At 53.3% G+C, this 15,607-nt stretch overlaps 1 protein-coding gene across 3 annotated transcripts in view; it reads right to left on the reverse strand.

Annotated features, from left to right (window-relative positions):
- KIAA1671 (KIAA1671 ortholog) overlaps positions 1-5,751 on the reverse strand; it is a 188,978-nt gene extending 183,227 nt beyond the window's left edge. For all 3 annotated transcript variants that reach the window (XM_078060842.1, XM_078060841.1, XM_036105200.2), the window contains exon 1: positions 5,620-5,751. The gene's annotated coding sequence lies outside the window, so the exon portion shown is untranslated. The remainder of the gene's footprint in view (positions 1-5,619) is intronic.
- Positions 5,752-15,607: the final 9,856 nt, after the last annotated feature.

Here is a 15,607-nt window from a genome sequence, read left to right on the forward strand (position 1 = left end):
AGGACACGGCTCCCAGGAGGCTGGATTCAAACCCAAGGGCTGCAGGAACTATCACCCTCCCTAGAGTCACGCCGAACACTACCCCCATGGCCACCAGTAAGCTGGAGCCATCCGCTGTTCCCTCCCCCTGAAACACACCAGCAGGCTCTCTCTCCAAGGGCCTCAGGAGGAATGTGAAACGTTCAACGGCTCAGGAGGGAAACAGGGCAGGCTAGATCCGCATCCCAAACCCCCTTTACTCCAACAGCTCCACATCCTGGAATCTGCCCTCCAATCAGAATGCAAGAAGCGTGCAAACACACAGAACAGGGATGTCTATTACACCACTGTGTGTCCCGGCAAAAACCAAGCTGTTCAAAGCCCATCCACAAGGGGTCTGTTCAATAACTAACGCCTTCAGGCACTGGGGTATTATTCAGCTCTTTAAAGAGTAGGGTTCAGTCAACACATTCTGAAATGGGAAAGTATCCAGATCTATTTTTAATTTATGTGTGAAATTCTTTGTTTGATCATCACTGTTGTTAAAAGACTATGTCTACACATGCGGATTCATTTGTTTATTCCATGACTGTTTGCAGAGCAAACAAGTGAAGACAGATAGGGTTTCTGCCTTCTTGGACCATAAAATCTAGAGGCAGAGGAGGGTAAGGGTAACAACTCCACTACAACATGTAACAAGAACAGTAACAATCAGCATACTGAGCATTGACCACGTGCCAGGTCCCTCATCCTTTACTCTGCACAGCAACCCTCAGAAGGAAGACCTGCGATTCACCCCTGGTCACTAACGAGGAAACTGGGGCTCAGAGAGGTTAAATCACCTGCCCAGGGTCACACAGCCGATAAGTGGCAAAACCAAGATTCAATGCCTTCCATGTGGTTCCAGAGTGAACATAAAAATAACTTAGATAATTAGCAGAATGTGACAAGGGCTGGTGCGGGAAGACTCACTTGTCACTCAAAATAATATCATTTTGCCATCTTTGAAGTATGTGGTGTGTTACCTATTACTTTCACAATACAAATATATATATATAGCATACATATGTGTATCACTTCTCACTTAGTGATATAAATATCCCAAGATCATGCTTTGGGGACATAATTTATATTCTTAATAGAGACAAGGCTATAGAGCATTTCAAAGGTCATCTAACTGAGCAATTAACTGACGGAGCAGTGATATGAAGCAGAAGTCAATCCATGATCATTTGCACACCTGTCTCCCTTGGCTTCCCTGCCACGTTTTCCTCCCATCCGATTGACCAGATTCCTGAGGAGTGGATTCCTGAAGGCAGAGGCTCTTTTGAATTGCCCACATCCCACATATGATGCTCAATAAAATATTCATCACATTGAAGGGAAAAAAAATGTGTGTGTGTGCGCGCGCACATGTCCCCCTCAAATGAAACAGTGTGTCCTTTTAAATGATAGGAGTTTGAATAGTGGGAGTGGATAGGACTCCCAGTGCCTCAGCTTCATAAACTGCAAGATCAACTGTCCCCCAAACAGGCATCGCCCAGGTTTGTTGTGAAAAATCAAAAAAAAGAACAAAGAGTTTGCCCAGAGCCTGGCACACATGAGGGGTTCAGTGAACAGTGGGTATTCTGATGTGGTCTGTGCTTTACTTATATTCTCTCCAACAATCCCATTTTCCAGAGTATGAAACCGAGGTTTTAAGAGGGAAGTGGTTTGTCTGGGGTCACAGTCCTATCTGCCTACGTGAGTGGGGTAAGGAATACTGAACTCCTAGCCAGAGATCTTCCTGCCCTCTTTTTTTTTTTAATTTATTCATTTGAGAGAGAGAGCAAGAGCACGAGTGGGGGGAGGTGCAGAGGGAGAGGGAGAAGCAGGCGCCAAGCTGAGCGGGGAGCCCCACGTGGGGCTTGATCCCAGGTCCTGGGATCATGACCTGAGCTGAAGGCAGACACTTAACCAACTGAGCCACCCGGGCTCCCCCTTCCTGCCCTCTTTTATAAACCTGGCAAAACCTTCCTGCTTGGGTATTTAGAGAGTGGCAGGGGGTGTAAAGAGAATGTTTATCCCGATGGTCTTTCATTCATTCAAGTGTGCTGGGCATACCAATTAGCATGCAATTCTCCAGCTGAGCTATGTCTTCACCTGGGCTGCTCCTTCTGCCTGGAATGTCCTCCCCTTGCCTCCTATTCATCCTTCAAGACTCAGCTCAAGTGTCACCTGTGGCTGCCCTGCCCCCCCCACCCCACCCCCACCCACACCAGGTTGGGAGAGGCACTCCCTGCCTGAACAACATCCTGAAGACAAGCCAAAATGATAATTATCACGCCCATGACTTAGTGAGCGCAGACCAGTGCACACACTCTACCTGGCACTTCCATGTACTGCTTCCCTGAATTCACGTAACAACCCTCTTAGCGAGGGGAGTAGCCTATCGTGAGCCCATTTTACAGATGAGAAAGTTGAGTTTCAAACCAAGTACGATGCCTGAGACCACAGCCAGGAAAGGCAGGGCCAGGGTATGCCCCCAGTAATTCCCCCCACCCGCCCCGCCCCGGGCTCCCTCCTTTCTATCCCTGTCTCCTCCTCGAAGCCTCCCTGGATTTACCCTGCTGCATGCTGATTCAGCCTCACCACCCTGAGCCTTCTCTACTCCACCTCACAGATTCCAAACATCCACAAGCTGCAAGCTGGAAGCAAGTTCAAATCCCTGCTCTGCCACGGTGACGGGCAAAGACCTTGCCCCATTACAGAGTCCTGAGTCCGGTGGAATGGGAATAATGAGCCCCACTCCCTCACACGGGAAGGTGGCGAGTCCAAGTGTGAAGTCCCAAGGATGTGGATGTTTATAACCATCCCTGGGCAGGTAGCGCAGGCGCGCTCAGCAAGGTCTGCTGAATTGGACAGAATACTGGCACGATCTTCAGGCCACCTCTCCTGGGGGGGGGTCCCTCCTCCCGAGAGATTGCTCTGCGTCCAGGGTCTTCAACTACGTGCCTCTCTAAATAGCATACTGACCAACGTCTATATGCAAGTTCAGACAACCACCTCTCATCTGGATTTTTCTAGCAGCTCCTCACTGGCCTCTGAGCCTCCTCCTAAGAGCAAGACAAGCTTCCCAAAACACACATCTGACCCTCTCCCACAGAGAAACTTCCACAGCACCCCACAGCCCTGGAATAAAGTCCAAACCCCTGCGAATGGTTGACCTGGCCCTGACCAGCACCTCCGCCAACACCCCACGCTCCCTCCTGCCTTCAGGCCGTTCTGTTCCCTTTTCCTGGCCCACAACACCATCCTCTTCCCGCTGGCAAGGTCTCCAAGAAACTAACCCCCCTGACCCCCACCCCTCCCCCTGCCAGAAGGGAGGCATCACCCCCTCTGCCCATTATCAGAGCTCTCCCCTCTAGATAACTGCCTCCTTTCACCAGGCTTTACCCCTCAACGTTGTGACTGCCGGCCCCCTCTTTGACACAATGTCTTGAAATATTTATTGCATGGCATGCATGCATGCATGAATGAAGCACATTTAAAATATTCTTCAGGGGTTCCTTTTCTGAATTGGTCAGAGATGTATTCTGGAGATGCCGTGAGGGAAGATATGCTCAAGACCACACAGTGCGCTGTCCATTCTCCTGTCAAGGTCAGCCTTGAATAAAAGCCCCCAGGACCTCCAAGTGGGGGTGGGGCTGTAGGGGGGGTCATCCACCCTCAGAATCTGGGGTGAGGGCTGAAACCCCAACATCAAGAATCAGCACACTGCCTCAGTGGACTGCTGGAATGTAATGCCAGGAGGACAGGTCCTACAATGCCCTGTGTCGGCCACATAGTAGGTGCTCAAGACACACACTGGTTGACGGAAGGAGTGCGCTCACGCGCACAGCTGAACCACGCGCCCAGACTCCGTGGTGGAACCCCGCACTTGTCTCAGTTAACTGCACCCTTGTCAAGCACACAAATCCTTTAAAAACGATTCCCCCTAGAACCACCAAGCCCGGGGCTAGTGTCTGCACCACTTCCTTGGGAACTGTCCCAGGGAGGAGATGCCAGCGTCTAGAGGTGAACACGTGTTTGTCCAGGAGCCTCCAGGGATTAGGAAAAGGAAAGCTGAGCCAAGGGAGAAGCCTTGTCCAAATGCCCTGGTTACTGATTAGCCAAACCCCAGAGCTTCTCTCTGCAAGGAGGATCAGAGGGGCCATAAACCCCTCTGGAGGAAAGATCGAGTTAAATGTCTCTCTAATCCTGCAGTTTAAAAAGACAGCAAGTTGCCTTTCTGGAGCTTCCCGGGGAGACCGTAAGGGAAGTGCAGGGGATGGGACCTGGGAAAGAAGGGGCCACAGAATGAGGGCCCACTAATATTTACAGAGCCCCTACCTGTTTCATACCTATCACACCTATGAACCCAGCCAGCCACTCGGAAGAGGGAGCACTTTGACCCCCAATCCCACCCCGTTTTGCCCCGAGGGGAGACCGGGCTCAGAGAGGCTAAGTGTTTTGCCCAAGGTCACAAAGAAGCTGCAAAGAAAAGCTCTTTCTTTGTGCAACAGGTACAGCCCTTTCCCTTCCAAAAGGTAATGGCTGCTCCTGGCTAGAGAAAGTTCAGTCCCGGGCGGCAGGAAGCCCAGGCCACCTAAGGCGGCGCGCGGAGGTCACACACCCCGCTACAGGACGTGAGCAGGGTTTCAGGGCGCGGCGCCCCGGCTCCGAAGCGAGTGTGTGCCAGGAGGGTGTGGAAAGGTCGGGGCTCGGGTGGGGGTCAGCAGGCTACTTCCCCTCGCGAGGGCCCCGCCTGTGGCCCGGAGCGGCGCCGCCAGCGGGATGAGGGCCGTCCGAGCCTGCCCGGGAGCAGGGGGACCGAGCCTTAATCCCATCAGGGCGTCTCAGCCCTGGGGAGGCGCGTGGAGGGGAGCGCAGGCCCGGCGGGGAGGGAGCGTCCGGAGCCCCGGAGACCCGGCGCCCGAGGGGCCCCGCGCGCTGCTCTCTCCACCATCCCCGCTGCCCGCAGGATCATCTCGCCCCGGGCTCGGCCTCGCCGGGCACCTCCGCTTCCCAGTGCCCACCTCCGGGCCTCCAACCCGCACGGACGTCCAGATCCTAGCCGCTCCAGGCTGGGTACCCGATCTCCGGCGATCCCCCAGCTCCCGGCCACCAGATCTCCTCTCGGAATCCACTGCCAAGGCTCGGACAAGCGTGGGGGGAGAGGGAGGTGGGAGGTGGGGATCAACTAGCTCCCAGTCTCCAATCACCGACCCCCGCCACCCCCAGGCTGGAGATCCAGTGGGACCTCAGGCCGCCAGTGCCCGATCCACTCCTAGGATCGACTCCCAAGTCTTCAGCCTGGTGGTGCGGGATCCATTGGCTGCCCTGTGCGGGATCTTCCCGCGGGATCCACTCCCAAGTCTCGGGAGACACATCCCCAGGCTCCCAAATCGGGATTCCCCCCTCCACGCAGACCCAGAGCCGGGGGAGATCCACCGGGTCCCCACCTCTTCCCCGGCCAACTTTGCCAACTTTTCTCCCGGGGCCTCAGCCGAGCAGAAACTTGGCGGCCATCGCCCACCGCCGCCTCCCCAGCCCCTTCGCGGGCCGGGCACTGGGGGCAGACAGCCCGCCCCCACAGCCGGCGGCCGCCGCACAACCTACCCTGCAGCCGCCGCCGCCTGCCCGCGCCGCGCCGCCACCTGCCCGCAGCCCGTGGCACCTGCCCGCGCCGCCGCGGCCCAGCGCAGCCTAGCCTGCTGGGGGCGGGGCCTCGGGCGGGGAAGCGCCCCCGTCGCCATGGGAACCGCGGCCGGCGGCGCCTGCGCGGAAGGGCCAGGGGCGGAGCGCTGCCGGCCCGACCCGCGAGCACCCGCAGGCTCCTAGGCCTGGGGACTATCCGGCGGGTCAGAGGTCGCGAGCGCGGCGGGGACACTCCTCCCGGAAGCGCTCCGGGCCTGCGAGTCCGACCCCGCAGCGCGCGACTCGGAACGTGCTCGTGGTGCCGGCCCGCGTTCTAAGGACCACCCCCCAGACCTCGGCCGGGATCCGCCGGCAGCGGGCGCCGGCCCGCCGTCGGGCCTGCGCTCCCGAGAGCCTAAGGCAGCCGGGGAACTCAGGAGGCGCTGGGTAAAGCCTCGCCCATGGAATCGACCCGGCTGCGGGCGCTCGCCCGGGAACAGGCGGGATTTGCGCGAGACGCTGGCGCCCCCTCGCGGCGGGCAGGGGCACTGCATGGCGGGGCTCGCGGGCGTGGCGGGAAGCTGTTCACTGCACTGGGGGGTGGTGCCTACCGTGTGGGACGCTCCTGCCACTGTGTTGTGGTGGGGGGCCAGGGGTATGAAGACTTTGGGACAAGTTGAGAGACTCGTAGGAATCCGCCCCTAAACAAGAAAATGCCTGTGTTGCTATCTTTCACTCATTTCATGCCATACATCTTTATTTAGCACCTACTGTGTGCTGGGCACCCAGTGGTAAAGCAGCTAGCAATATCCGGGCTCTTGTGGAACGTAGAGACACTTAAAAAATAATTGCACAAGTAAATTGAATTGCATTGGTGACACGGCCTCCTAAGGAAATGCACTGGGCATGAATAACTGGAGGTCCTAAAATCCTGTGCATTTATTGTAAGTCAGTTAGACCTCAAAAAAGGTAAAGAGAGAGAAAACATCACACTGTGGCTTTGGGACAATTGGTGAGAAGCTCTCTTGCCTCATCTTTCTCTTGATTTGTTGGTGTCTTTGTGTAAGGGAGGGTACCCCTGTTGCTGGAGACACACAATATCCGTTGTTTGTACAACAGTCTTTTTTTAAGATTTTATTTATTTATTTGACAGAGAGAGAGACACAGCGAGAGAGGGAACACAAGCAGGGGGAGCGGGAGAGGGAGAAGCAGGCTTCCCGCCGAGCAGGGAGCCCAATGTGGGCCCGTGACCTGAGCTGAAGGCAGACGCTTAACGACTGAGCCACCCAGGCGCCCTGTACAACAGTCCTTTTGAATTGAGGACCACCACCCCCCATTTTACCAAGGAGCAGCCTAAGGCTCCCTAATTGACTCAAAAGGTGAGGTAGAGGCCTCATGCCATCTTACACCCTAGGATAGTCTCCTTTAGCATCAGGATGTCTTGAACACAACCATCAATAGGACCCAACTCGGTGACTTTTAAATATGACTACCACCCCTAGGGGTAGGAGACAGAGAATGGTTGCACTGAAAGTTAAAACCTGTCAAAATCCACGTTTCAGCACGGTTTTTACAAGACAGCTGTATGTTCTAGGAGCAAAGGCAAATAATTGTTTATTGTCTGCTCCCTTCTCTAAAGTTCCTGGAAGCAGAGACTTTTGTCTCTTTTGTTCACTCCTGATTCCCAGGGCCTAGAGCGGGGCTTGGCACATAGTAAGCACTCAATAAATATTGAGCGCAATAAATATTGGGTTAAATGCATGAATGACCAACAACTGATAGTGTATCATCTGCCCCCTGTCCTCTCTAACCTTATAGGAACTCCCTGTCTCTCAGGCAAATCTTGATTAACCAGAAGGTGTGGACTGAGGGTTCTGTTTAACCAAATGTTGCATGTTTCTCAGCTCCCAGCCAACTTAGTACTCTACCTTGGCATCTCCTCCCTATCTCAGAATGTAAGCACCACAGGGGAGAAGACAATCCTCCTCCTGCCACCACCCACAGAAACCCCAAGCCCAGGCGTATCCCCAGCTCTGACCAACCCTCCCCAAATCTTTACCCCAAGAGATGCCCAGCCCCAGTCCAGCGTCAGCCCTTCTGCCTCTGTCAAGGTTTGAGGGAATCCCAGAAGTGCCAAACTACAACTCCCAGAGTGCTCCTGGCCTCGAGAGGCGGAGGACTTCCTGGTTCAGCCCCTCAGTCGATTTCCCCCTGCATTCCTGTATCCTTCCATCCAGGAGAGAGGCTGCCAGCCAGCGCGCCCCCAGAGATTATACCCTGACCAAAGCGGTGTCAGGTTGTACATTGTTTCCAGAGCCAACACTCCCACCCCTCTTCCCAGCTCTGGCTTTTCTCTTCCTGGGGATTGAGGACAATGGCCCCTGGGGACTTTCCCAGGACCCCTCCTCTGTGATCTGCCCCTTCCTCCAGGAAGTCTGTCCTGATTTGGCAGCTCTACCCAATAGAACTTTCTGCAATGATGGAGATGTTTTATATCTATCCTGCCCAACATTAGCCACAGTTGACTGCTGAGCACTTGAAATGCTGCCAGTGGGACTGAGGAACTGAATTTTAAATTGTATTTAATTTTAATTAATTTAAATCTAAATAGCCACATGTGGCTATGGCGACCATATTGTGCATATAGTTCTAGAACTCACACACTTCTTGGCAAAGACCATATTCATGCATTTTCATTAGTTCATACTTACCCATTTTGTTTCTCTTGTAACTTGCCTGCTTCTTGAGGGTGAGGGCCAGTATATTCTTTGAAATGTTTTCCCTTACCACCAGGCCTTCGCCCATGCTGTGCCCTCTGTCTGGAACACTTCACCCTTCACCTGCCCGTCATCTGTGACAACTACATATCCTTCAGATCTTTATTTTTTTTTTTAAAGATTTTATTTATTTATTTGAGAGAGAGAATGAGAGAGAGAGAGCACGCACATGAGAGGGGGGAGGGTCAGAGGGAGAAGCAGACTCCCCGCCAAGTGGGGAGCCTGATGCGGGACTCGATCCCAGGACTCCAGGATCATGACCTGAGCCGAAGGCAGTCGCCCAACCAACTGAGCCACCCAGGTGCCCCTCCTTCAGATCTTTAACATCACCTCCCCTGAGAAGCCACCTCTGATTACCATTCCTGATTACCATACTGCGGCCTCTAAGTCGTCCACCCACCACTAAAGCACTAACCACACCGTAGTGCCCAATCACTTCCCCACCTCACTTTCTAGACTGTGAGCTCCTTGGGAGCAGAGACTAGCACAAAGTTGACAATAAATATCCAGGGAATTCAGTGTTGAATAACTGGTGTCCCACGACGCGATCCAGCGCCTGGTTCACAGCAACAATAGCGTATGTTGAGCCAAGTACTTTGCCTGTGCTGTCTCCCTAAGTGACACAGCGATCCTGTTAGAGATCCTCTATTATTATCTACCGTTTACAGACTCGGCATCTGAAGCTCAGAAAGGCAAAGTAAATCACTTGAGGTCACACAGCTAGAGTATCTCAGTCTGGGTTCCCAAGGCAAAAGTCACTTGCTCATGCTTTATTGGGGGATGGAGTCCCAGCCCCACCAAAGTGAAGGAAAGGGACACTGAGGCAGGGAAAGAGCGTGAGCCAACACAACATGTGCCTTACAGGGTTGGCCGCAGCTGCTCCTGGAAACACAGCCGGGAGTCCCAGCACTTGGGGCATCTCCAGAGGAGCCATGAGAACTACTGCAGGGATGGAAGGCACAGCCCAGCTCCTGTCCGCCTTTAGTCACGGGTGGGTCAAGCTGCTCCCCGCTTCTGGCTTGTGTCACCTGTGCCCCCCAGCAGCCACGAGGGAAGCCAGTTCTAGAAGAAGAGGCACCAGAGCCCCCCCCCCTGTCCCCCGCTGCCGCCAAGAGTCCGGGCCCGTCAGCTGGGATGACAGACAGCTGGGGATCTGGGAAGGCTGGTCCAACCCTCAGGCCACGTCCCTGCAGGCTGAGCTGGCCCAGTGGCTGCAGCAAGTGACCTGGGCCACCTGCAGGGGGAGGCGAGCCGAGGCTGGAGTGCGGCCAGTGCAGCTGGGTGGCTGGGAAGGACGCAGCGGAGCGCACCTGAAAAGGTGCATCTGTCAAGCCTGAGACCGCCGGTAACCATCAGAACTGGGATTCAGATCCAGTTTGGACCAACTCCAAAGCCCTTCAGCAAATATTGATGGAAAGAAACAAATGAAGAACTGGATGACTGAGTGAGTGGAAAAATCCCTAGCAATAATCCACTCCAGATGCCCCCATTTTACAGGTAAAGAAACTGAGGTCCACAGAGGCAGAGTTGCCCTGACCAAGGTCACACCAAGTGCAGGTGGCAGGGCTGGGACCTGCGCCTCAGCCTCAGGCCTCACTCATGTTTACTGCACTTAACTTCCTGGACCTCAGCGCCAGCTGCTGTGGGCTCATTTGTCATGGCCGCATTCATAGCCAGCATCAGGGCGATGTCTCTAGTTCTCACCTGCCCAGCATCCATCCCCCGTCCTCAGCTAACCTCGGTTTTCCTCCTGGAAACCACCCCATCCCCCACCTGTAGTCCATATAGTTCCAGTGGGGTGAACCTTGGGACCTGCCTACCCTATCCCCAGTCCCCAACCCTGTACCCCCCCATCCTAGGGCACAGGACTTAGGTCTGGCCAATCAGAACATCGCATCTTGCTGGCCACAATAATTGGTTCGTGGGGGGGGGGGGGGGCATGTGACCTGAGCTTCTCCCTTGAGGGTTCGTCACAACATTTGCAGCAACTATGTGCAAAGAGAAGCTTTCTTTTCTTGGACTGCTTTCCTTTGGCCTCAGAAGGCCAGCCAGAAACCAGCACTGCAAGAGAGAATCTGCCTGAGAGTGAAGCCAACCCAGCGGAAAACAGAGCTGAGAGATGGGAGGAAAGAGAGGTCCTGAAGAGATTGCTTGTTCACCTGGATCCCACTGTGCCTGAAGCTGATCATAGAATTTTTAGTTCGGTAAGCCAATAAATTTCTCATTTCTACTTGAGCCAGTTGGAGTTGCACCTCCATCACTTATAACAAAAGACAAGACAAGCACCTACTCTGTGCCAAGTCTTATGCCAGATGCTAAGGATAAAGATTTTCAGATCCAGTGCCCACTTTCTGGAAGTTCACAGTCTGTAGAGAAGATCCTCAGGTCCCAGGGAAATACGTAAGTCGGTTCCCTGGACTAGAATTACCAAGGCAGAAAGGAGAGCACAGTGCCAAGAACTTCAACAACTGGTGTTTAACTATAGATCAGTTAATCCCTATTCATGCCTTCTCCTAACCAGGGAACACCATACCCTTACCCCATTCCCATTTGGGGCTGGCTTTTCCCACTTTGCCCAGTCTATCCAGCAGCCCGGAGTGAAAGGCTGTTGATTTAAGGAACTGACTGGGAAGAAACACACACACACACACACACACACACACACGCACACAACTCAGACCAGCTTATCATCCACCTGGGCTTTAGTCACCAACCTGAATGTTTCCTTCAAAGGGAAGGAGACATTTTACAAGGTCATAGACTTATGTCCAAAGCTGGAGCCTGAGCAGAAGAGGCCACATTGGAAGCTCTTGACCTCAAGTGTGGTGAGTGTGGAGGGAAGAATCTGAAGGGGGGGAGAAGAAAGTATTGTCCAGGGGCCATAATGAGCTTTAGGGGCCCATGAACCCCTGAAATAACATACGTGTGTGTGTGTGTGTGTGTGTGTGTGTGTGTCCCCAAGCCTGCATGGGGAATGCATTCATAGTTTTAAATCATATTTTGAAAGGAATCTGCCACCTCCCAAAGGTAAGTCCGATTGGTCTAGAAGATGGCCATCTTTTGTAGGTGGGTGTCTTAGTCTGCTCAGGAAGCTATAACACAGCACCACAGATTGAATGGCTTATCAACAACAAACATTTATTTCCTCCAGTTCTGGAGGCTGGGAATTCCCAGATCGAGAGGCAGGCCGATCTGGTGTCTGGGGAGAACCCACTTGCTAGTCTACACCCAGGGCTGTCTTCCTGCTATGTCCTCACATAGCAGAGGGGGAGGGAGCTCTCTGGGGTCTCTTTTATGAGGGCACCAATGCCTTCATGAGGGCTCCACCCGCGTGACCTCCTCACCTCCCAGAGGCCCCACCTCCTAATACCATGCCCTTGGGGGTTAGGATTTCAGCATATGAATTTGGGGGGCACCCACACACTCAGCCCATTGCAATGGGAAACCGAGGCTCAGAGCCATTACTTTGCATAAGTTCACGAGCTCGCACAGCCGGCTTGTAACAGAGCCTAGACTAGAAGCAGAAATCTGGCTTAGCTGGCTGTGAGGCTGGGAGAAAGAGAAAGGGGGGCAAGTCAAGGTCCTCCCCGGTCCCAGCTGGCCCAGCAGATCTCAGCCTGGACATCCCCTGCCCCTCTGCCCCCGGGCTGGGTCAGGTGCCCCTCCTCTATCCTTGTATCCAGCATCGCCCTGGGCTTTCTCTTGGCCTAAAGCTGCGCCTGTTGGTTGACAGGTGGCAAAATGTAAGTCGAAACTTGACTTAGGCTACGTCTTATTCAGATACCTCTTCCTCCCCGAGCTTCCCTAAATCAACAATGGCAGCTCCCCCATCCCAGGTACCAAGGGAAAAAGCCCTGGAGACATCCTCACACTCTGCCTAATCCATAAGCACATCCAGTTGGCTTGACCTTTGCCCTTTAACATGGATCCAGACTCCGCCCCTTTCCCCTTCCCTCCCTCTCTGCCCACCTCTCTGGTCCACCATTGTCTCTCACCTGATGGACTAAAGTTGCTAACTACTTCTCTCTCCTTCTCCCTTCTGCCTGGCTCTCCACCCAGCAGCCAGAGTGAACTTTTTATTTTTATTTTTATTTTATTTAATTAATTAATTAATTTAATTTATAGTTTTTAGAGAGGGAGAGAGGGAATGGGGAGGGCAGAGGGCACAGGAGAGAGAATCTCAAGCAGGCTCCACACCCAGCGTGGAGCCAGACGCAGGGCCCCTTCTCATGACCTGAGCCGAAATCAAGAGTTGGACGCTTAACTAACTGAGCCACCCAGGTGCTCCCTGAGTAATCTTTTGAAAACACAAGACAGGTCGCCACACTCCCGCTCAGGCCTATCTGCAGATTCTGCATCTCACTCAGAAATTAAAAGCCAAAGATCTTCATTGCCGACAAGGCCCTCCATGCCCCCTGCCTTCCCCCAGCTTCTTTTCTTCCTGAAACTTGCCAAGCACATGCTCACCACAGGGCCTTTGCACCTGCACCTCCCGCTGCCTGGAATATTCTTCCCCCACAAATCCACATGGCTTCCTCCTTCAGCTCCTGCCCAAAGGTCACCTTCTCATGGCTTTCCATGACCTCTCTGATCACTCGGCCTCTCCCTTCCCTGCTTCATTTTTCTCCATGGCCTTTATTAATATCTGGTATCTTATATACTGACTTGTTTATACCCTTACTGTCCTGCTTTCCTTCTAGAGTATAAGCTCTGTGAGGACAGCAGTTTTGTCTGTTTTCCTCACTATTAAATCTGCAACACCTAAAACACTTCCAGGGACGTAACAGATACTCAATAAATATTTGTTGGATGGATGGACGGATGGACCGTATTGTTCTATCCTGTTTGTCTGTCTTGCCCACAGAACCCTAAGCTCCTAGAGGACAGACTATGTTCTGTTCACTGCTGTATCCATGAAGGTCACATCGGGCTGGGCACATAAAAGTTGAATGAATGAGGGCGCCTGGGTGGCTCAGTCGGTTAAGTCACTGCCTTCGGCTCAGGTCGTGATCCTGGAGTCCCGGGATCGAGTCCCGCATCGGGCTCCCTGCTCAGCAAGGAGTCTGCTTCTCCCTCTGACCCTCCCCCCTCTCATGTGCTCTCTCTCATTCTCTCTCTCTCAAATAAATAAATAAAATCTTTAAAAAAAAAAAAAAGTTGAATGAATGAACAATCCACCCCTTCGGTTAACAGATAAGGACATGGAAGCCAGGAAAAAGAAAGGGACTTGGCTGTAGGGCCACACCCAAGCGCTGGCAGCCACCTCTGGCCTCCCAAGCCCCATTGCTCACCTGCCGTGGCTGACTAGGTCTCCTCGGGGACCACGCATGCTCCCTGGCCAGATCAGGTGGGAGGGTGGACCAAGCCCTAACCGTGGACCGCCCAGGAAGCTGCTGCGTATCTATCTGACTTTTAAACTAACTTTTTATTTTTTTTTTTTAAAGATTTATTTATTTATTTGAGAGAGAGAGCATGAGCCCAGGGTTTGGAACAGAGGCAGAGGGAGAAGCAGACTCCCTGATGAGCAGGGAGCCCGATGCGGGGCTCGATCCCAGGACCCGGAGATCATGACCTGAGCCGAAGGCAGACGCTTAACAGACTGAGCCCCCCAGGCGCCCCAGAGTTCCCATTTGTACAGAAGATGAAAGGAAGGCTCAGGAAGTAAGTGGTAAACGAGGAAGCAAGGGTAAAGCAGGCACTCAAAGTCAAGCCATTGGGCTTCCACTCTGTGCCCTGAGCCCAAAGCGATATGAAAAGGTTAGTTTAGGGCACATCGGGCTCCCTGCTCAGTGGGGAGTCTGCTTCTCCCTCTGCCTCTGCCCCAACCCCCGGCCCATGTTAGCTTGCTCCCTCTCTTGCTCGCTCACTCTCAAATAAATTTTAAAAAAAATTCTTTAAAATAAAAATGGGAACTTTGATAAGAGCAGCTGCCATGGAGTGGCCAGGAGGCTTACATGAAGCAAGGTGTTTCCAATGGGGCTTGGCGAGTGCTCCAGAATCCCTGACTGCCATCAACAGTTAAATGCTGAGATGGAGGAGGAGAAAAGTTTCAGTCCCTTTCAAGCTTCCCTTAGGTGGATTCCAGCTAATTGGAGCCTGCCCGGATGTGGTTTCAGGTTATAATGCCTCATTTAGGTTTCTGGGCACCTGGACGGTCGGCGTGATTTTTCCCAGGTGACACTGAGCACATTATCTGGAGAACAAAACCCCTTTCAAGGTCAGAAATGCCTGGAGAGTCACAGGGGCAGCCAGAGAGAGGCAAAATCACGGGCCTCAGTCGGCTCTGGGCTCCCGGGCTTCCTGGCTGGAATTACACCCCTCGGGATCCTGCCAAACCCCCAGGAGAGGCCAATTTTGGTGTAGGAATAAAAAAATCCATCCTCACTCACTCAAGGGGCTCTATCTCACCTGCTGGCTAGCAGCCACCAGGTTTTTCTAATCCTGGGAATAAAACGTCTCTGCACTGTGACCCTGACCTCCCTGCCGAGGCTTCTCTCCCCCTGACACATGCATTCTATCTCCCTTGAACCTTCCCAATAACCTTCCCCATGAACCCCAGGCCCTTGTCCAGCAAGGTGAGGCGGCCTCCCCAGGGTCAATAGTGTTGGGAAGGGAAGATGTGGTCTGGCTGCTTCTTTCTACAACATCACCCTGCTCAGTGATTAAACCCAATGACCCCTACCCCCAGGATGTCCAATCTGCTTTTACAGATGGAGAAACTAAGGCCCAGAGCAATGGAGTGCCTTGTCCCAGGTCACACAGCTGGGAAGTGATAGAGTAATTGGCTGGCCTCCAGGCCCAGGACTCCTGCCACGTTTGAAGTGCTAGCCAGGCTTGGAGTCCCAAAGTGAAGCCCAAGGTTGAAAAGCACCGGCCCTGGGGAGTCCGTGTGGGTGCCCTTGGCTTGGTTGGCAGCTCAGCCGCTTTTGACCCTGCGTGCCCTTGAGCTGGCTCAGCCCTACTGGACCTCACCTCCGGTCATCAATAGCAGTGCTGGCTATCAGCAAACCACCTTCTCCTGTGGCCTCCTCGTCCAGCCACCTCTATTATTATTCAGATACGACTGGGCTTTAAATTAACTCAGTTTTTCATTAAAATACATTTCAATTCTAAATGGACAACCAGCATCACAGCAAAACATAGAACAAAACCACCACAATAAATGTAAGGAAACCGCAACCACATTCCTGAAT

The sequence above is a fragment of the Halichoerus grypus genome, chromosome 13 (genome assembly GCF_964656455.1).
Source record: "Halichoerus grypus chromosome 13, mHalGry1.hap1.1, whole genome shotgun sequence".
Classification (NCBI taxonomy): domain Eukaryota; kingdom Metazoa; phylum Chordata; class Mammalia; order Carnivora; family Phocidae; genus Halichoerus; species Halichoerus grypus.